The sequence below is a fragment of the Camellia sinensis genome, chromosome 2, assembly GCF_055761805.1.
Source record: "Camellia sinensis isolate YWXY chromosome 2, ASM5576180v1, whole genome shotgun sequence".
Taxonomy (NCBI): domain Eukaryota; kingdom Viridiplantae; phylum Streptophyta; class Magnoliopsida; order Ericales; family Theaceae; genus Camellia; species Camellia sinensis.
The window spans coordinates 215523631-215550635 of record NC_138962.1 but is presented as its reverse complement, the minus strand read 5'-3'; positions in this window follow the sequence as shown (position 1 = coordinate 215550635).

Genomic DNA, 27005 nt, shown 5'->3' with positions numbered 1-27005 from the left:
CGTAGCAATAAACGTCAAGGTTCTGAGGCGTCAGCTTATGACCCAGCCAATCTCCCAATTCCTCTTCCTGCGTTCCATTTTGGTACCAGAGTCATCGTTGTTTCAACCGCCAACGAGATGGGACGCAACAAGGCTGTTGTAGACACCCCATTTTTGACCGCCCTTAAGACTTGGGCGTTACTGATGGTTTACTTGGTGGAGAAAGGTCTGCAGGGCAAAAGTTCAGTTTCTTCGGCAAGGAGAGAGCCAAATCTCAACTTCACACCCCATTTTGGACCAAAGCTATTTTGGATGATTTTTAGACTTTAAAACCCTCTCTTTCAAAACATTTTTGAAATAAAATTCCTACGATGCTCTCAGACTCACATTTTGTCAAATAATGCGCTTTTCGATAAATTGAGCAAGGACAAAGTAGAAATTAATGAAAGAGAGATGAAATCTTTGAAAAATATTTCAAAACACCTTACTTAGGGGTTTGAAGTTGAAGAAAAGAGGAGAAGAGGGGAGAAAACAAGTTGGAGAAGAAGTTCGGCAAGGATCCGGGTAGAAGAGAGTCGAGTGACCCTCGCTGAATCAGTCTTATTCATCTACATACTTGGGTTTTAGCTATGAGGCCACCACCGTTGGAAAGCTTACTTCTGGGGCTTCGTTTTGCACTCAAGGATCTCCTAAATCCAAGTCTGGGTGGGGGAGATATGGTTGGTTGAAGTTGGGCATCATCCCGGTTGGATCGAATCTGCGCGACTTCACCAAAAAGGGCATAACTTTTTGCACAGGAGGAATTTTAATGCAAGGTTTACGGCATTGGAAAGCTAACTTCCGGGGCTTCAATTTGGACACCCACCAGACACTTTTTGACCTTGGCAGCATCTATCGGTAATCTATTTACCCGACCAGCAATTTATTGTGCCGACCGGCCATTTATTTTGGCCGACGACCTCCTTTTCTGGCCGGTTTGACCTTTTTGCACCTTCCAGGCATGGTGCATGCCAGCTGTGCCGACAACCTCATTTTTTCATGCCATGGTTGCATATCAGTGGTTATTTGGGCCTATTTTCACATGTTTTATTCACTGATTTTTGATGGTTTGGTGAGATTCCATGTGCATCATATACTTGCCATACAACCCATGTTTGCTAGTCAAAGTTGCATGCTATTTTAGTCCATCTTGCTAACATCTTTTGGCCATGCTTTGAACTGGAAATATGCATGTTTTGGGACTGCCTTGACACTGTCTTCATGCTTCATGATCAAATAATGCGTGCTTTGTATAGTTGTAAGCCATCATATGTGCCTAGTTTTGAGTTTCCGGGCTCATCTCATGCATCGGGTGCCATATTTCCATGATTCGAGACTATTGTGTATCATATTTCAGTGCTGAAATTTGCATGTTTACATACCATATTTCATGTCTTGCCATGCTTTGGTAGAGTGGCATTTGATGCCTTAGGTCCGGTCATCGATTTGCGTGCATACGTGCACGCATTTCGAGTGTCTCATTTTCATCTAATGGCCACTGATTTTGGCATGCTTGCGAGCTATCCATGTTAGTTTAAGTCCATCATCACATGTTGTTGCATGCCATGTTTGCTTACATGTTTAGGTTACACGCCTAGTATACATTGCTCATTTGCATGTCCATGTTGCATACTTAGCCTCCATGCCTAGGTTGCATTTCATTAAGCATGCATCCCTTGCCTCTTGATCAATCATGATAGGGGTTGGGGCCCTTTGATGTGTTTTGTGCTTACATTTCATTTGATTTCGAAGTTGCAAAACTTGGCCTCTTAGGCCATCATGCATAATTGATGGCCCAAGGGTCGAGGGGCATACTCCCTTTAGTCCATTACATGATTGGGAGAGTGGCCATGCATACATTGCTTTGAAAATTCCATGCCATACACTGCTTTCCCTCTGCTGCTGTCAATTGCAGGTTCTGCAGGAAGTTTTGGCCGGTCGGCTACATATAGTGCGGACCGGCCAGGAATTTGCAGTCGATATATCAAAATGCAGCCGATGATCATTCCCCGCGGTCGGTGACCATTCCTCCTAGCTGGTGATGCTCCAAAGTGTGCAGAGAACCTATTCCAAGACTTGTGCAGTCTTCAGAGGAGCTAGGGCAGTGTAAACAGAGGCAACAGTGCTATGGCAGCGAGTTTCCAGGTGAGACGAGTCAAACATGCATCATTCACGCATCCCAAGGCGGGGCTGTGGCCATTTTAATTCTGCATTTAATTTGTTAATTAATTAGGAATTCTGTAATAATTAATTAAGTAGTTAGTTATTTATTCAGACTGTAATATTTATTCGGACCCTCCGAGTGAGGGCAATTGTGTAATAAGTGTGCGTGAGTGTGTGTATGTGTGATACCCCTGTTCCGTAATGCGTTAATCGGCCCTTAATATGAATTTGATTATATGTTGATATGATTTGGTGTGCCATTATGTGATATATGTGATTCTAGAATTCTATCTGTCCACCGTAGGAATATCTGTTTGAATAACCTGCTTTGGAAATTAAATTGAGGGCCTTATCGGCCACAGAACCCTAAATTGATTACGCCATTGTGATTGGCATAATTTTTAGAGCCTACGGTGAAATTTAATTGAAAATTGATTCTGGTCAATTTAAACAGATTAAATTGATAAATTAAGTACCCCATTATTTTATATTAAAATATTTGTTAGTGGGGCTTGTTGTATATTTGCATTGCACTCTCCTTTAGCTCTCTTAAAACTCAAAATCTGAGTTAGACAATGGAGAGTGAGAGAGAGGCCGGCTATAGAGAGAGAAAGGAAGAGACTTGAGCAATTTTTGGCTCTAGCTTGGGAATTTGAAGATTTAACTCAAGAATTGACTAGAATTTGGAAGATTAAAGCTCCTAGGTGAGTAACCAACCCCTAACTCATGAATTTGAGCTGTGATTTCGTGAATTGAAGATTAATTTGTGATCTAGAACATGAAAGGAGTTGGTTTTGATGAATTTGAAGACTATATATGCATGCATGTATGTATTGTTTTGAATTTGCATATTTGAGCTTGAATTACATGACTCATGTTGCAATTTTGGTTGAAATCCATGTATTTGACCATCTTTTCATCATATGAGATGAGAATGAAGGTTATATGTCACATGCATGTACAATCCATGGAAGTAGAAGCTTTGAATGCATGAAATGGTTACATTGGTAATGAGTTGGTGGAAAATGAGCCATGCATGTAGATAAATTATGAAATTGAGCTTCAATATGTTGTAATTCTATGCTTGTACCATGTTAGTACATGATTATGTGAAGTTTGGACAGAAATCATGCATTTAGAGCCTTTGAATGTCGAGATGAAGCTCAAGAACTCAATCTGGAAAACCCAGATTTTCGATGTCCGCTCGAGCGGGTGAAGTGCCGCTCGAGCGTAGAAATCGAGCTCCCAGCATTTTCTGCAGACATGGTTCCCGCTCGAGCGGGGAAGTTGACGCTCGAGCGGGGAGCTATGTAGACAGGCAGACCGCTCGAACGGCCGAGTTCACGCTCGAGCTGGAATTGAAGGCAACCAGTACTTTCGCAGACCTAAGGGTCCGCTCGAGAGAGGAAGTCCACGCTCGAGCGGGGACCCTATTTTCTGAAATCCTGTTCTTGCATTTTGTGTTCTGTTTTCCGTTCTCTTTCACTTGCAAGCACTCTTAGGCATATGTTAAGCATTGTAAATGAGTTAATGAGATAATAATAAAGACTAAAGAGGAATATGTGAATTAAAGAACGGATTGAACTGTTAATAACCCTTTTGTGTTCATGAAACGTGTAGGGTGAAGCTCCAGGGCAAATCCACAAGCCGATCACTGTGAGTAATATCGATATTTGAATGCTTGTGAATGTCCAATTGTTAACTCCCTTTTAAGCTTTATGAATTGCTAATTGGGATTGTGGGATTGTGGACGTAAGTCTGATATGAACGCATAAATGGACCCAAGGTCGTTTCGATAAGCATAAATGGACCCAAGGTCGTTTTGAAATGAATGAGTGAGCCAAAGGCCGTTTGAAATGAATGAGTGGGCCAAAGGCCGTTTTGAAATGAATGAGTGGACCGAAGGTCGTTTTGACATATATGAATGGACCTAAGGTCGATTTGACGTAAACGAATGGGCCGAAGGCCATTTTGACAGAAATGAATGGGCCGAAGGCCGTTTTGACGTAAACGAATGGACCGAAGGTCGTTTCGACATGAATAAATGGACCGAAGGTCGTTTTGATAGAAATAAATGGACCTAAGGTCGTTTTGACATGAATGAGTGGGCCGAAGGCCGTTTTGACACGAATGTATGGGCCGAAGGCCGTTTTGACGTAAACGAATGGGCCGAAGGCCATTTTGACAGAAATGAACGGGCCGAAGGCCGTTTTGACATAAATGAATGGGCCGAAGGCTGTTTTGACATGAATGGAAATCTAAATGGGCCAAAGGCCAGAATGTTTAGAACTACAGTCACTTGATTTGAATTTCGTATAGTTATATATTTGTTAAATGGAAATATGAATTGGGCCTAAGGCCGTTTGGAACATGTTAATCTACATCGTTATGTAACTTCTGTATTTGATTTGATATTATTCACTGGGCTTTCGCTCACGCTCATTCATGTGTTTGTAGGTGAGCCAAGAGAAGTCCAGACCCAGCCTCAGTGAAGTCTGTATGAAACCACCAAGGTTTTGAGATAGTCAGCCATTGTGTCTCACGCATAAGAGCCGCCTTCGCCTTTTTGTTATGTTTTTACATTTTGTCAGGTTGGCGAAGTTTTGTATATGTCTGCTTATAGTTCTTATGGGTTGACTCAATTTTCAATGATCCTGTCTGTACAGAACCTATGTCACTATGTTTCTGTTGTGAGTTATTACCGTACATATGTATGGTTTGTTTTGATGTGCCATGTAAGCACAGCTATATGGACAAAGTATTAAATTGCTTCCATTTGGCCCCCATTAACTCTGTTAAAATACGTTTGGTTTGGTTTGAGGTCGTAGGTAATCTTAGGATTACTGGCCGGTTACATTCTTAACCCATGGGGGCGGGTTCGGGTCATGACAGAGTGGTATCAGAGCACGAGTTAATAACTCACGCACTTGTCCAAAAGAGCAATAAGCGTCTAGAAAAGATCTAGGATGCATTCATGTGATAAGTATGAATTTGAAAGCATCAGAAATACGCTTAAATGTTTAATGTGAACGATTATGTGCTATAAATTTGTGGATTGCTTGCATTGTAAACCATCGAAATATGTATGCTTTCCGGTATATGCATACTCGTGAATTTTTGTATAAAGTGTAATGCAAGTTTAATCGGATGGTGAGTAAGAACTCTATAAAGTTACGTTTAGCCTTAATTATGTTATGATGATATGAAACGAATTAATGATTGTCTAAATTTCATGGAACGTAATGGTGGTATCCTTAGCAGAGGCCCTCGCCCAGGGGACATAATACTGTGGCTTATGGTCATGAGGCCCTAGCCCGGGGGAAATAATACCGTGGCCTATGTATGAGACATGTTGCTGGAACCGAAGGTTCCATTATGGAACTTGATATGCTTGACCAGTATGATATGTTACGCTAAAGGAAATACCACATATGATTTGAATATGAGATATGAATTGTTACACTAATGTGTACAACAAGTTTGTTTTGTTATAATGCACATACATGAACAAATGAACCATGAAAAGTTGTTTATGTGCATTCAATTCTGCCTACGGGTGTCTATTTGAAATATGAACATGATTTGAGTACATAATTACTTAGTAAATGTTCAGCATGAGATATTTGATAAGTATGCAATTATCTGTTACGTATATGATTAATTACGTACGATATGTGAAATGAGAATATAAAGACGTGCCTATGTGTGACTATGTGTTTATTTTTGTATTGGACATCCCCGTATTTGGCATGATTTAATAAGAGTTCGTGTAGAACGTGGTTAAAGTAAGGGCATACGAGTTGGTAGACTCTTTTACAGCCCAACCTGGTAGACTGGAAAGAATGGTACAAGAAATGGCAGAGATCTTAAGACAACCACGTCGGTTGCTGTTATGGTAAGAAATTTTGCCACCACCAGTGTAAGAAACGCCGAGGAGTCGTTGTCGGATTTCGGGGGCTTGTCATAGGTGTGGTAAATGGACCATATGGTAAGGAATTGTCCCCGAACTGAACAAATGCGAGTAAACCTTCTGCCTCAGTTGAATTCGTTCCAATGGTGGGAATTGCTAATCAAGATAGAGTAATTGTACTCGTCCCAGAAAGCACTCAGAATACTGCAACCGTTATCCCAGGTATCTATACTGTTTATAAACAAATGCCTATGTGTTGATTGATTCTGAATTAGTACGTTTGTACATCTTTGCTTGGGATATTATTCGATTCGGATCGGCATATTTTTCCATATCTGCTGCATGTGTATCTGGATTGGTTAGACCTACATGATCGAGACCGTGTTCATTGGAGTTATATGCCCCGTTTGGGAAATTTGTGAAATACGTTTTGGGATATTGATTGACTCTGCACATGCACATGTATATCTAAACCTATGCTCCGGTTGATTTGCTATTTTACTGTCTTCAATGACTAAACCACTGGAATTGTGACTTTGTGATTGTATAATTGAGTTGAGCACCCCAAATAATAAACTCTGCAAGTTACGAGACCATGCATTTTGATTGGTAGAAAATTGACTGGATTATGTGACTATATTGGGCTCGACTCATAAACCTACATTTTGTGATTAATTTGGAACTTTTGTGTAACAAACCCTATCTTATGTACAACTGAAAAACTCTGTTTAATGTGTTACTGTGCACCATGTGCTTGTATATAAGACTTGTTTGGGAACTGCTGTATTGATTATGGTACATACCTCCCGATCTGAATAACTGCACGTTTATGCAACTACCCCCGAATTTATGTAGTCGATGCCATATTGTATATGACTTGAAATGCTTTGATATGAACAGTTGTGATGAATAATTTTAATATGACTTTGAGAACTGATGAACTTAGGGCAATTGAGAAACTATCAACCATGTACCTAAGCAAACGAAGTATGCCTTACAGAATCGAATGTGCCCTATTTGAGAAAAATTTTTTTTTTCCTGATTTGGTCCGATAGAACCTTTTCCTGATATTGTTCCGATGGAACCCTCATTTGATATAATGTGATGGAACCTTTGTTTGATTAAATTTGACAAGACCTTTGCTTGGGTTGATTTGATAAGAGTCTCTATCTGAGTTGATTCTGTTAAGAGGGATCACGGATGGTTTATAAATAAATGGCCAGATTATTCTTGGCAGAAAAACTGATAGACTCAAAACTTGAATCTGTTGGAATACTTGACTTATTTGAAATACCCTTGTGGACTATCAACAGATTGATCTAACCATGAACACAACTGAGAACCAACCTTCAACTGTTGAGGACATATGTGTCATAAATGAACTGAATTGTGCAAACCCCATGATTGGGTGTCGCAAGGAGTATTGTCTCATCTTTGTTTGTTTGACGCTATGGGAACCGATGATGGTAGATTGATTTGATTTCGAGCAGTACTGAACATTTGTCTTTGACTGATCAGAACATGTTTTGTAAGGGAGAGTGGTTGCTTCAGTGTTACCAGATTTTGCGAAAATCAGGTTATAGTGAATGGTGTTGTGTTGCTTTGATGAAATTCTTAGAGTGTCCTTTTGTGCTAGGGGATGTTAAGCCTATGTAGCACCTTTGATTGAGATACCTTTTGCCACCGACGGTTTCGTACGGGTGGGTTTGAATAATCAATCTGGAATCGGCCACCGACGGTCGCGAACGGATGTGCTTCGATTCAGAGACGATTATTCCTTTGTTTTGTTCGGAATGTCATCCCTTGGTATTATGTAGATGTTATTAACATCCAAAAAGCTTTGAAAAACCCTGATTATCCGGAAATGTGCGAATTCAGTACGTCTTGTGAATAACTGCTCAGTGCCATTATATTTTGTGATTGGGGCTCTGAGGATGTGTAAATTGGGTCTAACATGTGACTAACTATTTTGATATTATCTTTGACATCATGGGGATTAATATATAAATTGCCTTCTGCTTTAGCGACTATGAAATAGTGTGGAAAGACTCGATGGAGCAGGAAATTGAATATTGAACTGAATTGTAGACCGTAACCTGTTGAATAAATTGAGAACACATGTATTGTGTTAGAAATTGACTACTTCGATGTTATTATATCTTACAATCAGTATTATGGGGATATACGGACTATGTGCGCTGTATGGGTAATTACTTCGATACTACCTTTGTTGATTCGAGAAATGGTATCTGGATCCACCTTATATTCCTGAAGACTTTTAATTGACCTTGGATAATTGTGATGAGTCACTGGACTAAATACCGAATCAGATCGTGAATTGAGGGATTATTGAAGAATGAATTGAACTTTTGTGACACGGAATAGACCGAACTTCTGTGATAAAGTTAGCTGACATTGAAATAAATATGTTGGTGACCTACCTTGAAGAGGGCAGTTGGTGAATATGTCTAAATATTTTTCGGTGCCAACAGGTCGAAGTTGAATTTCAGATAGTGGCGGGACTACTTCAACCTCTCTCCATTTTGGAATGGAAATGGGAATATGTGGCTACGAATTTCGTTGTGGGGCTACCTTGAGCACCCAAGGTATAAGTCCCATTTGGGCTATTGTAGGTAAAATTATTGAAGTTGCCCATTTCTCCCTATAAAATTTTGTATGATGCTTATAGACTAGCCACTGTTTACATCGATAAGATCGCTCGTTTACATGGGGTCCCAGTATCTATTGTTTAGACAGAAATTCTAAAATGTGTTTGAATTCTAAAAAGCCTTCAAGAGGCAATGGGGGCTCAGCTTCTGTTCAGTTATGTTACCCGGACCCGGAGGTTCCCTTATGGAACTTGTTATTCATAACCTCGCGTGTATATGTTCTGTTCTGTTCCGTTCTGTTTTGTTCTGTTAATGCTAATGAATGTATCACGTAAACTTAATCATGACTTATGAATCCTATATATGATCTGGACAAATTACGAATTTGATACGAAACTGAATTATGATTCGGCGCTGTTTTCCATCCGCAAATGGATGTATGATCAGAAAGAACTTGTTAAATTTTTGGGAGAAATACTCCAAATTTATGCAGTAGATTTTTCAGGGGATTTGAAAGATCTATCCATTGTTGGCAGACTTTGCTTACAACCACAGCCTACACACTAGATTGGTGTGACACCATACAAGCCTTGTATGGAAGAAAATGTAAGTCCCTAACTGATTGAGAACAGAGTGTTGCTTGATTTTGAGACTAAGTAAATGGCTATCAAAAAGGATTGGAACCGTTGAATGAAAGGTGTTCCGAGTTGTGTTCGACTAAGGGTGAAATAAGTTCGAGGGACCAAACTTCCTAAAGGGGGAAAGACTGTGATACCCCTGTTCCGTAATGCATTAATCGGCCCTTAATATGAATTTGATTATTTGTTGATAGGATTTGGTGTGCCATTATGTGATATATGTGATTCTAGAATTCTATCTGTCCACCGTAGGAATATCTGTTTGAATAACCTGCTTTGGAAATTAAATTGAGGGCCTTATCGGCCACAGAACGCTAAATTGATTACGCCATTGTGATTGGCATAATTTTTAGAGCCTACGGTGAAATTTAATTGAAAATTGATTCTGGTCAATTTAAACTGATTAAATTGATAAATTAAGTACCCCATTATTTTATATTAAAATATTTGTTAGTGGGGCTTGTTGTATATTTGCATTGCACTCTCCTTTAGCTCTCTTAAAAACTCAAAATCTGAGTTAGACAATGGAGAGTGAGAGAGAGGCCGGCTATAGAGAGAGAAAGGAATCGACTTGAGCAATTTTTGGCTCTAGCTTGGGAATTTGAAGATTTAACTCAAGAATTGACTAGAATTTGGAAGATTAAAGCTCCTAGGTGAGTAACCAACCCCTAACTCATGAATTTGAGCTGTGATTTCGTGAATTGAAGATTAATTTGTGATCTAGAACATGAAAGGAGTTGGTTTTGATGAATTTGAAGACTATATATGCATGCATGTATGTATTGTTTTGAATTTGCATATTTGAGCTTGAATTACATGACTCATGTTGCAATTTTGGTTGAAATCCATGTATTTGACCATCTTTTCATCATATGAGATGAGAATGAAGGTTATATGTCACATGCATGTACAATCCATGGAAGTAGAAGCTTTGAATGCATGAAATGGTTACATTGGTAATGAGTTGGTGGAAAATGAGCCATGCATGTAGATAAATTATGAAATTGAGCTTCAATATGTTGTAATTCTATGCTTGTACCATGTTAGTACATGATTATGTGAAGTTTGGACCGAAATCATGCATTTAGAGCCTTTGAATGTCGAGATGAAGCTCAAGAACTCAATCTGGAAAACCCAGATTTTCGATGTCCGCTCGAGCGGGTGAAGTGCCGCTCGAGCGTAGAAATCGAGCTCCCAGCATTTTCTGCAGACATGGTTCCCGCTCGAGCGGGGAAGTTGACGCTCGAGCGGGGAGCTATGTAGACAGGCAGACCGCTCGAACGGCCGAGTTCACGCTCGAGCTGGAATTGAAGGCAACCAGTACTTTCGCAGACCTAAGGGTCCGCTCGAGAGAGGAAGTCCACGCTCGAGCGGGGACCCTATTTTCTGAAATCCTGTTCTTGCATTTTGTGTTCTGTTTTCCGTTCTCTTTCACTTGCAAGCACTCTTAGGCATATGTTAAGCATTGTAAATGAGTTAATGAGATAATAATAAAGACTAAAGAGGAATATGTGAATTAAAGAACGGATTGAACTGTTAATAACCCTTTTGTGTTCATGAAACGTGTAGGGTGAAGCTCCAGGGCAAATCCACAAGCCGATCACTGTGAGTAATATCGATATTTGAATGCTTGTGAATGTCCAATTGTTAACTCCCTTTTAAGCTTTATGAATTGCTAATTGGGATTGTGGGATTGTGGACGTAAGTCTGATATGAACGCATAAATGGACCCAAGGTCGTTTCGATAAGCATAAATGGACCCAAGGTCGTTTTGAAATGAATGAGTGGGCCAAAGGCCGTTTGAAATGAATGAGTGGGCCAAAGGCCGTTTTGAAATGAATGAGTGGGCCAAAGGCCGTTTTGAAATAAATGAGTGGACCGAAGGTCGTTTTGACATATATGAATGGACCTAAGGTCGATTTGACGTAAACGAATGGGCCGAAGGCCATTTTGACAGAAATGAATGGGCCGAAGGCCGTTTTGACGTAAACGAATGGACCGAAGGTCGTTTCGACATGAATAAATGGACCGAAGGTCATTTTGATAGAAATAAATGGACCTAAGGTCGTTTTGACATGAATGAGTGGGCTGAAGGCCGTTTTGACATGAATGTATGGGCCGAAGGCCGTTTTGACGTAAACGAATGGGCCGAAGGCCATTTTGATAGAAATGAACGGGCCGAAGGCCGTTTTGACATAAATGAATGGGCCGAAGGCCGTTTTGACATGAATGGAAATCTAAATGGGCCAAAGGCCAGAATGTTTAGAACTACAGTCACTTGATTTGAATTTCGTATAGTTATATATTTGTTAAATGGAAATATGAATTGGTCCTAAGGCCGTTTGGAACATGTTGATCTACATCGTTATGTAACTTATGTATTTGATTTGATATTATTCACTGGGCTTTCGCTCACGCTCATTCATGTGTTTGTAGGTGAGCCAAGAGAAGTCCAGACCCAGCCTCAGTGAAGTCTGTATGAAACCACCAAGGTTTTGAGAGAGTCAGCCATTGTGTCTCACGCATAAGACCCGCCTTCGCCTTTTTGTTATGTTTTTACATTTTGTCAGGTTGGCGAAGTTTTGTATATGTCTGCTTATAGTTCTTATGGGTTGACTCAATTTTCAATGATCCTGTCTGTACAGAACATATGTCACTATGTTTCTGTTGTGAGTTATTAACGTACATATGTATGGTTTGTTTTGATGTGCCATGTAAGCACAACTCTATGGACAAAGTATTAAATTGCTTCCGTTTGGCCCCCATTAACTCTGTTAGAATACGTTTGGTTTGGTTTGAGGTCGTAGGTAATCTTAGGATTACTGGCCGGTTACGTCCTTAACCCATGGGGGCGGGTTCGGGTCGTGACAGTATGTCTTCCAACCCCACGTCTTTCTTCCCTTTTATTTACTAGCTTTCAATGGTTAGTCTAGGGCATGTTTCAATTAGCATACAGTATGATAGCATGTTTGCATCCATTCATTCGTTTTGCATGCACCGGGCTCAACGCATCATTCTAACTGCATTTGTATTTCAATTCCAAATTGAATACGTGTTATCTGTTGCATTTCACATGCTATGTTCAAGATAGCTGAGCCTATTCTAGCTGTATCCTGCATGTGTTACATTATCCATCTTAACATGAACTAGGATCATGCATATGATTACTAACTAGTTTCTGTTTTGGCTTGGAGTACTCTGTAAGTCCTTTTGCTTTAGCATACCGCATGCGTGTGAGTGTTGCCATAATTGCATGATTACCATGAGGCTAGCTGCTTATGTGATGTAACTGCTTGAATTCCTGTGGATGAAGGTCGAATTGCTTAATTTGGGATAATTCATTAAAACTGTGAGTTTTAAGCCCACTCGATAGTGGCAAAACCATTTTTTCTAAAAGTCCACTTAAGGGTGGCAAAACCTGCCTTTTAGCCTACTTGCGAGTAGCAAACCATTTTCAAAACAAACATGCTATGTTTTGTTCCAATTTAGGTGATTTGGTCTATACTTGTTTGCTGTGCGCATAACATAGTAATTCTAGGCTAATAACCGGAATAAGAACACATAACGTTTTCAAAGTCGGATATCGTGGTTAGTAGAGGCCGATCTTTGGATCGGGCGAGAGGGGATGCTCATAGCTGACCTTCCCCAATCGTACCCAAGCTCCCGAGCCAAGGCAACTTTGGTGATGACAGATACGTGGCCTTTGGCACCGAGTCAGGGTTTCCTAAATTCCCTCATAGAAAATATTTAGGTGGCGACTCTGTATCTGGCAAAGCAGTCCATGTTTGGCACTTCTTTTCAAAAATCTATTTCTCAAAACGATTTGGACTCTTTGGTTCAGATTAAGAACCGTGACACAAATTGAGTCCGAACTGTAGCGAGGCCCATGGGCGTGTCTACAGTTTCTGGCGACTCTGCTGGGGATTTTAGAGAGCTTGACTCGAACTCATGATATCCTGTTTTGATTTCATTTATGTGTCTCTTTGCATTGCATGTGCATTGGTGCGCCTAGGACACCGTGTTTGCCATCAGCCATTCCTGAACGGTTTGCCGGAGGCTTGACTTTATCAAAGCATGCCATAAGGCTGACCGGTTGTGGGCTCTGACAGTATAGGAACACAAACCCCGGTTTTACCGGGGCACCCTTTTCGACCATTCGACCTAGTGCATATCGAAATCCATAGTGACTATTCCAAACTAGGACAGGTTGCTTGCCCGATGTTAAGTTGTTTGAAAACCGTTGCGTGCGTAGTGAAACCCTAGCTCATGACAAAATAGGACAGGGAAACCCTACCCCAACATAGGGGTGTTTTGCCTCTCACTTATCTGCTATGTGCTTTAGAGTTGGCCTCTACAAGATTGCATGTATCAGTTTGCAAGTTTGAGTATCAGGCCTGTGGGCATCACGATCAGTATTTGGGGAATCAGTTTTACCTGAGGGTATCAGTTTACAGGAAAAATTTTGGGGCAGAAGTCAGTAAAGAGCACAGTTATCCTAGTGCTCATATCTGTTTTGGTGAAATCAGGCTGAGGTGCTGTCTGTTTTCTCTTTTGCAGGGGTTGTCCTAGAACCATAGCTTCAGAAGGCTCCGATATCCCCCGAGGTTCATCGGACTTGTGCTGATAGACTTTGTCAGGTCAGAGATTCAGTTCAAGGGTAATCAGTGCTCCTTTGCCAGAGACAGGGTAAAAAGGCCAGTCAGGCACAGATCATCAGTCTTCGGATCAGCAGTCATTATCCATCGCACCTGTGCGCAGTTGGGTTGAGATATCTGTTTTTACCTCAGGAAGGTATACCGGTTGCTCAGTTAGATCGGAACAATATGTCGAGTCTAGAAGAGATGGTGCGCCAACTCCAGGATAGTATAAAAGCCATGCAGCAAGACACTGTCCGTCAAGCAGAATTCGCCAAGCAACAGGCTGTGGTCATAGCCCAACAGGCAGAGACAATTGCCAGGTTAGAGCAGCAAACTGGAGTATCTACTTCACACCAGGCTCCTCACCCACCAAGAGTTCCAACACTCGGGGAGACAGCTAATGTCCAGGAAGATACGGACATTCCGACAGGGCCGGCTCCGCCCCCGATTCTACCTCAACTACCCAAGGCACCCACTCCTATCAATCAACCAGATTCTCCCTTCGAGTCCGAGGTGGACCCCATGGCCTTAAAAGTGAGCAAGCTTGAAAAGCTGTTCAACAAATCTCAAGGTGTGAAGTCCATTCCGGACATTGAGGACGGGTATACCGACGCAGCCGTGACGCTGCCAGATCGGTTTAAGATGCCACAAATTGATCGTTTTGACGGATCCGGGGATCCCATGGTGCACCTGTGACTGTTTTCAGATATTCTAAGGCCGATGGGCCTCACCAGACTACGAAAGCTTTCACTGTTTGGCCGGACCCTGTCAGGTGTAGCGGCCATCTGGTATGCAAAACTGGAAGATGATGTCAAGAGAAACTGGGATGAGATGGCTGAGGCGTTCATTGCACAGTACTCCTATAACACTCAAATCGAGATTACGACCCGTGATCTTGAGATGACAAGGCAGGAGCCTACAGAGAGCTTCTCGGAATTCGTGGCCCGGTGGAGGGCGAAGGCCTCGATGATGACTCTAAGGCCTACTGATAAGGATCAAATCCGGATGATTGTGCGCAATCTCCAGCCTAAGCTAATGCAGAAAATGATCGTGCTCCCCTTCCCTACCTTTTCAGATTTGCATGAGATGGGAGTATAGATCAAGGATGCCATGAAGCAGGGCCTTATTGACCAAGAGAAGGAGCAGCCCAGGAGGGCGTTCACCCGCAGTTCGAATGCGACCACCAGCGGTGATGCAGTTGCTAGGACTTCAGACGTGGGCATGGTCGCCACCACCACACCGAGAGCAACCACCCCCTTTGTTAGTGCATCCACTTCAAACCCCCGAACTTCGGACTATCTACCCCGAGGCAAGAGGGTTTTCACCCCGCTCTTTATGCCTTTGTCTAAAGCTCTAGGGGTCCTACTCAGGAAAGGACATCTGAAACCGTTAGAACAACGGCCTCTACCCGATCCTCTCCCTGCAAAGCATGACCCGACTAAGTACTGTGCTTTTCATCAACAAGCCGGTCATGACATCGACAGTTGCGTCCGTCTCTGCCACGAGATACAAAATTTGATTGACAATAGGGTCATCCCGCACCGGGTCCTGCAAAGTCTATCGGCACTTGATCAGTGAACTTGTGGGGGATAATGCGATGCGATCGAGGGATGAACCACCTGCGGGCGGCGCTCAGTTTACTCCGGATGTGGCGTATGGCACGCACTGTTTTGAGCATTTTGCGAATGCTAGTTTTCGTGTTTTCTGACTTGGGTATTGGGTCAGTCTTGTCATTTTGTATTGAGTCAGTCGGGTCTGTCTTGTTGTGTCGAGTTAGTCCTGTTTTGTTAGAGTCGGGTGATTTTGGGGGTGTTACCTCGGGCATCACTATCTTGTTTTGTGTTTGTCTTTTTGCTTTCTCTTGAGTCTGTTTCTGCCATGGAGCCAGTTACACCAACAGTTATGAATGAAACCACAGTGGTTTTTCATGCTTTTGTGCTTACTTCTGCCTTGTGCCAGTTGTGCCAGAAAGTCAAATGGAACGACAGTGCATATCACCTGCTTCTCTGTGCTTTTAAGTCATTGCGTTGACCTAAGTTTTTCAAAGCTGTTTTTGAACATTGTGATGAAAACGAAGAGGAAGGAATTCCTCGGGTTTTTGTAAAAATTTGATCATTTGAGAGAAAGAGAGGCATGCTAAGCCTTTAATGATTGAGATCATGCTTGTTAATGTGAGTACTGAGAAGGATCCTGGCTTGATCCAAATTGGTCTCACACTGTCTTCAGCGTGAGCGACTAGTCGCTTTCTTAAAAGATTTCAAAAAAAAATGTTTTGCGCGGTCCTGCGAAGACTTGTGTGGGATCGCTCTTGAGATTGTGCAGATTGGGATCGCTCTCAGCCTCGAGATTCGACCCCTCACTTTCAAACCTTGAACCTGAGTTCAGAATGTTCAACGGTCAACCACAACGCGAGGCCTGTGTGGCCATTTTGATGCAGCCCTCGAACAAGAGACACCAAAGTCTGATCAAGAAGATCAGATCAAAGGAAGCTTGTAAAGCTAGATCAGAAGCCCCCCCTCAAACTAGGGGCAAAAATGTCAGATATGCTCGAAGAGCCGAAGATGGATCCTTCAGTAAATCAATACAACAGCCACCCTCCTGGATACGGATGGCTTCAAAACCCTAAAACCATTTGGCATGGACTTGTTACACTTTTACCCTTTGAGAGGCTCGCTGGGCCGAAAACCCGGAAGGGCAACCCAGGCAAAAGTTAGAGCAAGAGAAAAATATAAAAAAAAAGAAAAAAATGCAAAAAAAATGCAAAAGAAAAGAAAAAAAAAAGAAAGAAAAAAAAATACAAAAAAAAAGAGAAAAAGAAATGAAAAAAATTGAAAAGGAAAGAAGAACAAAGCTCGCAAGGTCGAAAACCCGCAACGGGTGCCTTGGCAAAAGTTAGAGCCTAAAAAGGAGAGGATAATACCCGAGTGTACCTTAACCCCGAACTACGTAAGGCTTGATTCCCATCTTTGGGATACGTAGGCAACTGCATTCTGAAGTCCAACCCTAAAACACTTCAAATTCGATCATGTCCATGTAATGGTTCTGACAATTTTTGCCTTCTCTGTATCCGAGAGTTCGGTTGCAATCATCGCCTCGAGGACTGATTATAATGCACTGCGGTGCCATTCACATAAGGGGCAACTTTCCGTTGCCATTCAATGCACTGCGGTGCCGTTCAAACAAGGGGCAACTTTCCGTTGCCATGCAGCTCTCTTCGCGCAAGGGGGCAATTTTCGTCCAGATCCGAGGTTGTACGTCTCAAGAGTAAGTTCCGCGCTTGTTAAGCATCGGCCGTTTGCAAAAATAGTTTTTGAGAATTTTTACTGAGGTTGACTAATTTTCTCGAAAATTGTTCCATCTTTTCCAAAAACTGGACCATTTCTTGGACCCAAAAAAGGAAAATTTTCATTGCTCATAGCCTGACTTGCATGATTTCAAATCAAAAATCGAACAAGTGTGTTAATCTAACTCTCGTGTTAGTCAAAATTGTTTTAGTAGAAATCCAAAACAGAAAATGGTCAAAATAATGAACTAGGGGCACAGTTGAGTCAGGCTTCTTGTCTTTTCCCTGTTGTCAACACATTTGCTAGAAAGGGCACTCTACTTGCCAGAAAGGGCACAACTGAAGTCAACAACAAAGGGCTGAAAGCTCTCTCATCCTTTGAGCAACGAGGTATCGAGCCAAGTGCTGGAAAGGATCAAGATATTCCACTCCCTCATCTGGACAGATCTGATCACATCCAAACACCCCAGTAAAGCATCGTCAACTGATGTCAATTGCAAATCTGTTGCACATCCAGCCGCATCACAACCTCTCCGTGGGAGAAGATCACTATTATGAGCAGAAGAAGAGAATCTAGCAGAATGCTAGGGGCAAGAGCCCGTAACTCCTTGTTTATCCACCAACCACCTAGGGGAGGGATAAAAAATGAGAGAATGAAGAATAGAGAGATGTGCGCTGAGAGAAAAAGTGAGAAAAGGGCTTTTTTTTAGAAAAACAGAGATTGAGTGCTAGAGTGACGTGAGAATCACAAATGAGAAAAGGGTGGAAAACAATACCCAGAGAAACTGGCTCCTCGTGCGCTGAGAACGTCACCAGTTGAGCACTTGGTGATATTGCATAATGTGCTCGTTCAGAAGTTTCAGAGTCTTGGCTACGAGCCTTGCCTCCGGACTTCCGGACCCTCTTCTGTGCCTTGCCTCGGTTTGCGAACCAGACTCAGTTTTCTCTCTTTCTTTTCCTGAGGGGAGGGAGAGGTCCTGTAAACCATCTCTCAATACCCGGTTAAGAACTCATTTCTCAATTTCAAATAAAATCTTTTTGTGCTTAGAGTGCTGTGCCATTCTTCACGTTTGTGCAAAACAGAATTGGTTCTTTCATAAAGTCGCGGGGTTCAACCCAGGTCATGTCAGAACAGCAAAACTAGGACCTATTTGAAGCTATATGGGTTCCAGACTACAAAACAAAAGCAAAAGAGGAAAATATCGGGTATTTGAGTGTGCTTCAACTTCGGAAAACTCCGTGATTGTGCTCCGGATGTACCTCTTCAGGCCTTGTCAGTGCTCCGAAGAATGAGTGTGCCTCTACTCCAAGCTTAAGCATGCTTCAAGTCAGAATGGCAATTAAAGCAGCAGCAGCAGATGTTACCTCTCGCCAATATGAACAGGGTGTGCCCCTTTGAGCTAAGTGTGTTGCAAAGTCTTCTAAGAGGTAAATCAGAGGCATCAGAGTACATATTTGATGCTCCTCTACTACATAGAATGTGCACTTTCATATACACTTCTGTGACATGCGTGCCGCACATCGTTATGATTCATGCATAGAATATGCTCGCTTTCGATTCTGCATAGAATTTGCTTTCAATATTGCATAGAATATGCTCCTGTTTCTTGCATAGAAAATGCTCGTATCTTTTGCATAGAAAATGCACTCTTCCATACTTGCATAGAAAATGCACCTCATTTGCATAGAACATGCATTCACTCGCACTATCTTGTGCACTTACACTTTGTATCTCACTAGCACTGTCTTGTGCATCTTGTGGTTGTATCCCACTCGCACTGTTTAGTGCATTTCAAATCAATCGCGCTGTTTAGCGTATCGCACTGTCTAGTGCATTTCATTTCAATCGCGCTGTTTAACGTATCGCACTGTCTAGTGCATTTCAAATCAATCGCGCTATTTAGCGTATCGCACTGTTTAGTGCATTTCATTTCACTCGCACTGTTTAGCGTATCGCACTGTCTTGTGCATTTCAAATCCATCGCGCTGTTTAGCGTATCGCACTGTCTTGTGCATTTCAAATCAATCGCGCTATTTAGCGTATCGCACTGTCTAGTGCATTTCAAATCAATCGCGCTGTTTAGCGTATCGCACTGTTTAGTGCATTTCAAATCAATCACGCTGTTTAGCGTATCGCACTGTCTTGTGCATTTCAAAATCAATCGCGCTGTTTAGCGTATCGCACTGTTTAGTGCATTTCAATTGCGCTGTTTAGCGTATCGCACTGTCTTGTGCATTTCAAAATCAATCGCGCTGTTTAGCGTATCGCACTGTTTAGTGCATTTCAAAATCACTCGCGCCATTTTGGGCATCGCACTATTTTGTGCAGTTTACATTGCGCGCTATTTTACGCACATCACTCGCACTGTCTTGTGCATTTCAAATCACTCGCGCTTTCTTGCGCATTGCACTGTTTTGTGCACCTTACTTGCATTTTTGCATGCATTCCATCGCGCTATCTTGCGCATCTCACATGTACTTGTTAGTGCATTGTGTCACGCTATCTTGCGCACCTTATCTGTATCGCACTATTTTGTGTATTCACCTTGCTCGTACTGTTTTGTACACCTCTAGCATCGCACTATTTTGTGCATCTGTTTGGCACTGTTCTGTGCATTCATCCTGCATCTTTATTCACACTGTCTTGTGCACTCCCCGGTCTAGGAGACCTTAAATCCTCTAAAGGTGCAATTCCTTTGGTGTTTGTCGTGCCCGAACGACTTCCGGTGGTCTGGTATAGCCACCTGCCTGTGCTCGCGGTGAGTTCCTAGGAGACCAATTGAGACGGTGGAAACTAGAGTTCGAATGGCTTATGCCTAGAACGCAAAGGTTCGGAATTTCCGAGACTAAAGTCTGGCTTAAATACCCAGAGGCGTGTCCTCGGCTTGAAATCTGTATGGAAGCCCCATAGGTTGAGATAGCATGTTTGCACCTCAATTCTGGATACTGAACCAACCTAGTCTGTCACCCTATTGGAGAATAGGGAAAGCTGCGACCATAGTCAAGGAGAAAAGTAGTACCTGCAGTTCAACCAAGAAGAAGCGAAAGATTCCCAGCAGCATGAGGTAAGTCATCGCCATTACCTCTTAGCCATTCCATTGCATTTTAGCCACTACATTACAGTGCATTGCATGAATCCTCAATTTTCGAACCGGCTTCGCGTAGCGTATAAGTCCAACTTTCAAAACCGGCTTCGCGTAGCGTATAAGTCCAATCTTCAAAATCTTCTTGCATTGTTTTGCATTTTGCCCCTGCCTACGAGCATGCTTGCGGGCACATCTTTGTCTATCTTGTCTGTTTTGTCTAAGTCTTCGGCCTTGTCAAAAATAGGTCGTCTCTGGGCTTTGACATTTACTCCCGTCATTCTTATGACTTCTGAGTTCTGTCAAAGAGGGGCAACTGTAGACACCCCATTTTTGACCGACCTTGTACTCAGACGTCACCAGTTGAGCACTTGGTGATATTGCATAATGTGCTCGTTCAGAAGTTTCAGAGTCTTGGCTGCGAGCCTTGACTCCGGACTTTCGGACCCTCTTCTGTGCCTTGCCTCGGTTTGCGAACCAGACTCGGTTTTCTCTGTTTCTTTTCCTAAGGGGAGGGAGAGGTCCTGTAAGCCATCTCTCAGTGGCCGTGGGCTACATTTTGTGGCCGTAGGCCATTTTGCCCATTTCGGAGTCCGGTTTCCGATTTTTCGGGACCGTTGGCCGTGTGCCTCGGTTCGGGACCGCTTAACCATCTCCGTTTACTCTAAATTTTGGCATACATCTTATTTTCTCCCTTTCAAGGGACACTGGGATCTGAAAAAGCCACTTCGTGGCCGAATGCCACTTTCGGTGCTTAACAGCCCATTTTCGGGACCCCAAACTGCGTGTTTTGGCCCCCGAGCATTCGTTTTGCATTGCTTTTCGTTCATTTTTGGCAGGTGCCTCTATTTCATCACTAGGGAGGTCACTGGAGGGTGGGAGGCCAGCAATTATCTTGGCAACCAGTTATATTCCATTTTCGCCCTCCGACGCCCGTTTTTCGCGCTTCCGAGCCAATGTTGAACACCTTGGAGCCATTTTCTTCAAACCCAAACCCCATATTTGTGATGTACACACATGGGAGGACCCTAAAAGTTCATGGCCGGCCACTAATGTTTCTTGACCCTTTTGAACCCCTCCTTCCGAGCCAATGTTGAACACCCTTGGACCACTTTCTTGAACTTTGAACCACATATTTGTGATGTACACACATGGGAGGACCCTAAGAGTTTATGGCAGGCCATTAATTCCATTTGAACCTTTTGAACCCCTCCTCAAATTGGTTTGTTCTCTCTCCTGTTTTAGAGTTTCCAAATTCGAACCATAGGGTTGTGAAGACGAGACCTGAGAGGCCACCAATATGTGGTGGCTGGCCACTATTTCTACTTGGCCTTTTTGACCCCTAGCCGGCTGGCTAGGGGGGGTGGCCGGCCGTCCACTTCCAAGCCCAATAATGGGCCGGCCATGTTCCTTGTGTGATACACTTTACAGCTGTGTAGCCTTTTCCCCCAGAAAAGATCTATATCCGGGGGATATTTTGGTGGGGGAAAGGCTTGGTCCTTTTCCCCCACCCTTTCCTTCCATGCTCCCCCTCCTTTTGGTCCATATAACCAGCAGGTGGCATTGGTGAGAGGGGTTGGAGAAAATCATCTTCAAGCCTTGATGCAAAATTCATCCTCTATCTCTCTCATTTCCTTGAAAACCTCCAAGTCCAACACCACCATTTCTTCTACACCACCACCCCGCACCCTTCCATCCTCCATTCCAGAAGTGTGAAGGTGTTCCCCAAGGCCTAAGGAGCCACAAACTCAAGCCAAGAGGCAACCAAAGTCAAGCCTTCAAAGGTAAGTCCACTTTCCCCCTTTTTGAGCTTATTTTTGTAACATTTCTAAGCCATACATGCTTATTGATTTGAGCTCCGACCAAAACTGAAAATGGCCTTATTTTAAGCTCATTTTCTTGTTTCATTAAGGGCTCAACCCTGTTTGAGCCCTCCATATTGCACTTGCTTCAATATCCTCCTTGAATGCCATATTCTTGCATGCTTTAAGCCCATTATGCTTCCATTTTTGGACGATTTATAGGCCTAGAGATGGCCTTATTTTGACCTTCTTAACATGTTTCATTAAGGGTCTTTGGCTGTTTGTGGAATATTTTGCATACTTTGTGTTGTAGCCACTTTTGAGCCTCATTTTGCATTGCATTTCTAGCATGTTTGTATACTGTTTTTGTGTTTTTACAGTTCTGGAAATATGCTTATTTTTGGTCCCTCTTAAATGTTGTAAAAGGGAATTTTTCAGTTTGGGCATTGCATATACCACTTGCCTCTTTGGCCACCTTTTGGCCCTTTTTCTTGCATAAGAACTTAGCCTTGTCTATGATTGTTTTTAGGGTTTTTACAGTTCTGGAAATATGCTTATTTTTGTTCCCTCTTCAATGTTGTAGAAGGGAATTTTTCAGTTTGGGCATTGCATATACCACTTGCCTCTTTGGCCACCTTTTGGCCCTTTTTCTTGCATAAGAACTTAGCCTTGTCTATGATTGTTTTTAGGGTTTTTACAGTTCTGAAAATATGCTTATTTTTGGCCCCTCTTCAATGTTGTTGAAGGGCCCTAACCTGTTTGGAATTAGCAGCTGTGAGTTGCTTCATAACCTCATGTTTAAGGCCATTTTTGCGTGCCATTGTTGCCCTATCTTTGCTTGCTTTTTGGCCATGATTTGTGCTGGTAAAATGCTAATTTTTGGGTTGCCTTGCTACTGTCTATTCATTGCATATCCATATTGTGCATGTTTGGTATAGCCATAGGCCATTTCGGGTCCCAAAATTCATGTTTCGAGACCATTCCTCGCATCAGGTGTGTTTTCGCCTCATTTCGGGGCTGTTTTCCCCCACATTTCAGTGCTTAAATTCTATTACCATGTTTGCATATCATTTCCCATGCCATAGTTCGCATTTTTGCATTGCCTCGGTTTGCGTGCCCGTGTGCACGCATTTCGAGGCACTTCATTTTCATTCATCGGCCTCTTATGTGAGTGTGGCTGAGGCTCTCTCATGTTAGTGTAAGTCCATGTTGCATTCTATATGTCATTTCCATGCCATTGCATTGCGTATGCCATTGCCTCAGTTTGCGTGCCCGTGTGCACGCATTTCGAGGCACTTCATTTTCATCCATCGGCCTCTTATGTGAGTGTAGCTGAGGCTCTCTCATGTTAGTGTAAGTCCATGCTGCATTCTATATGTCATTTCCATGCCATTGCATTGCGTATGCCATTACCTCGGTTTGCGTGCCCGCGTGCACGCATTTCGAGGCACTTATTTTCATCCATCAGCCTCTTATGTGAGTGTAGCTGAGGCTCTCTCATGTTAGTATAAGTCCATGTTGCATTCTCTATGTCATTTTTGCCATATTGCATTGCGTATGCCATTGCCTCGGTTTGTGTGCCCGTGCGCACGCATTTCGAGGCGCTTCATTTTCATCCATCGGCCTCTTATGTGAGTGTGGCTGAGGCTTTCTCATGTTAATGTAAGCCCATATCGCATTTCATATCATTTGCGTTATGTATGTCATTTTCTCGGTTTGTGTGCCCGTGTGCACGCATTTCGAGGCATCTCATTTTTACTGCATAGTGCATACTAGGTTGTATCTTAGATCGCATTCTGTCATTTTCTCGGTTTGCGTGCCCGTGTGCACATGTTTTGAGGCATGTCATTCCATAGCATTGTGCATGCTAGGCTGTATCTTAGTTGCATTTCATGCATATCATGCATATTGCATTGTGTTCGGAATAGGAGTTAGCCTGGGCACGGGAAACGAGGTGCGTTTCGTACTCCGAGTGACGGAACGTGTCTCAATTCCCCAGTCACCGACACTCCGGATCATCCATGATGGAGTTAGGTCTTGTTGTGTTTTCATGTGCATTCATTCTATATTGAGTTGTGCAATTCGACTCCTCTGCCATCATGCATAGATATGCGTGATTGGTGGCACGAGGATCGAGGCAAGCATATATCTGTGAAAATACATTGCTATGCCCCTTTCCTGCTCTCTGTTGCAGCAAAATGAAGAATCAACAACTTTTCGAAGCTTGGCGCGCATTTCAAAAATAACTGCTAAACAGAGGCTAATTGGGGCATCCCGGTGGATTTCCGCGCAAGACAACCTGGACATGCATCATCCATCAGAAACAAGGCAGTCCCTGGCTTGCATGCCAGTTTTACAGCTTTCGTAGTTAATTCATTAATTAATTAGGAATTTGTATATTATTCGGACTGTAATATTTGGACTGTAATATTCTATTTATTTGGGACTGTATATTTATTCGGACCCTCTACGCGAGGGCATAACTGTAATAAGTGTGCGTGTGTGTGTTGTATGCCTTCCAACCCCACGTCTTTCTCCCTTTTATTTATCCGCTTATGATGGCTAGATTAGGGCATATTTCAATTAGCATACAGTATGACAGCATGTTTGCATTCATTCATCTGTGTTGCATGCACCGGGCTCGGCGCATCATACTATCTGCATTGTATTTCAATTTCAAAGTTGAATACGTGTTAGCTGTAGCATTCCATATGCCATGTTTAGAATAGCCGAGCCTGCTATAGTTTGCATTTTTGCCTGTGTTGCATTAGGCATTTTTGTATACTTAGGATCATGCATGATTTCTAATGTAGTTTCTATTTTGACTTGGAGTACTCGGTAAGTTTTATGCTTTAGCATCCTTGCATGCGTGTGAGTGACTGCCATGAATAGCATGCTTACCATGAGGCTAATTGCTTATGTGATATAACAGCCTGAATGCCTGTGGGTGAAGGTTGGGTTATTTGAATTGGAACAATTCATCAAATGTGTATTTTAAGCCCACTAGATAGTGGCAAAATCATGTTTTCTAAGCCCACCTGAGGGTGGCAAATCCACGTCTTAGCCTACTTGCGAGTAGCACCATCAAACCATTTTCAAACAAATAAACATTGAAATGTTTTGTTCCAATTCGGGCGACCCAGTCTATACTTATATGCTGTGTGCATCACATAGTAACCTAGGCTAATAACCGGAATAAGGACACACAAAGTTTTCAAAAATAGATATCATGGTTAGTAGAGGCCGATCTTTGATCGGGCGAGCGGGGGTGTTCACGAAGTGACCTTCCCTAATCGTACCCAAGTTCCCGAGCCGAGGCAACTTTGGTGATGACGGATACGTGGCCTTTGGCACCGAGTCAGGGTTTCCTAAATTTCCCATTAAAAAACATTTAGGTGGCGACTCTGTATCTGGCAAAGCAATCCATGTTTGGCACTTCTTTTCAAAAATCTGTTTTTCTCAAAACGATTTGCCGGATTTGGACTCTTTGGTTCAGACTTAGAACCGTGACAAATTTGAGAGTCCGAGCTGTAGTGACCCCAATATGAACGGAACGGGAGCTCGTTCCTCCCGGGGCGTTCGGGAACGTCTACATGGTCTCTCGTCTTTGTAACACGTCTGTCCGTCGTGTCTCTTGTTTTGTTTGTCTCGATTCTGGATTTGAGTCGTTCCGAGCGTGTCTCGATGTGTTTAGCTTGTTTACCTTTTATTTTTCGTTGTTGGGTCTTTTTCGCTGTGTTCATTCGTAGGCTCAATACCTGGTCGAGAACTCATTTTCTCAATTTCAAAAAATGATTTGTTGTGAGCTCAAAGTGCTGTGCCATTCTCCACATTTGTGCAAAAAAGGGAATTTGTTCTTTCGAAAACTGCAGGGTTCAACCCAGGTCATGTGAGAACAGTAAAATCAGGATCAATCTGAAGCTATATAGGTTCCGGACTGCAAAGCAAAAGAAAAGAGGGAAAATCGAAGCATCTGAGTGTGTTTCACCTTCAGCAAATTCCGTGATTGTACTCCGGATGTACCTCTTCAGGCCTTGTCACTACTCCGAAGTATGGGTGTGCCTCTACCTCAAGCTCAAGATTAGGTCTGCTTCAAGCTAGAATGGCAATCAAAGTGCTCCCTCAGAAAACCAGTCCTTGCCAGAGGCATCTTGGTTGTGTTTACAATGAGTTCCTAGGAGACCAACTGCGACGGTGGAAACTAGAGTTCGAACGACTATTACCTAGAACACAAAGGTTCGGGATTTCCGAGACTAAAGTCTGGTTTAAATACCCAGGGGTGTATCCCCGGCTTGAAATCTGTATGGTAGCCCCATAGATTGAGATAGCGTGTATGCACCTCAATTCTGGATACTGAACCAACCTAGTCTGCCACCCCGTTGGAGAATAGGGAAAGTTGTGAACATGGTCGGGAAAGAAAGGTAGTAACTGCGTTTTGGAAGTATAAGCAAGAGAAACCCACTTTTCAGCTCAAATTGTTTCTGCGGAATTTTCAAATCATGTCTTCGATGCGTAGCTCATCGTCAGTTGGCATGCACAAGGTGTGTCCTTCTGAAATATATTGTGACCCCTCCGAGAGGTAAATCACAGGTTATGTTTGAATTGATCTTGTTAAGGCTTATAATCCCTTATTCGGTATTTTGTTTCAAATATGCGTTGTCACGCACGTTTCAAATATGTACAGTTCAATCGCATTGTTATGCACACTGTTTAGTTCCGAAACACCGAGATACGTCCCTACGTTTTTCTCTGTTCTTGAAACACCGGGATACGTCCCTACGTTTCTCTCTCTTTCTGAAACACCGGGATACGTCCCTATGTTTCTCTCTCTTTTCGAAACACCGGGATACGTCCCTATGTTT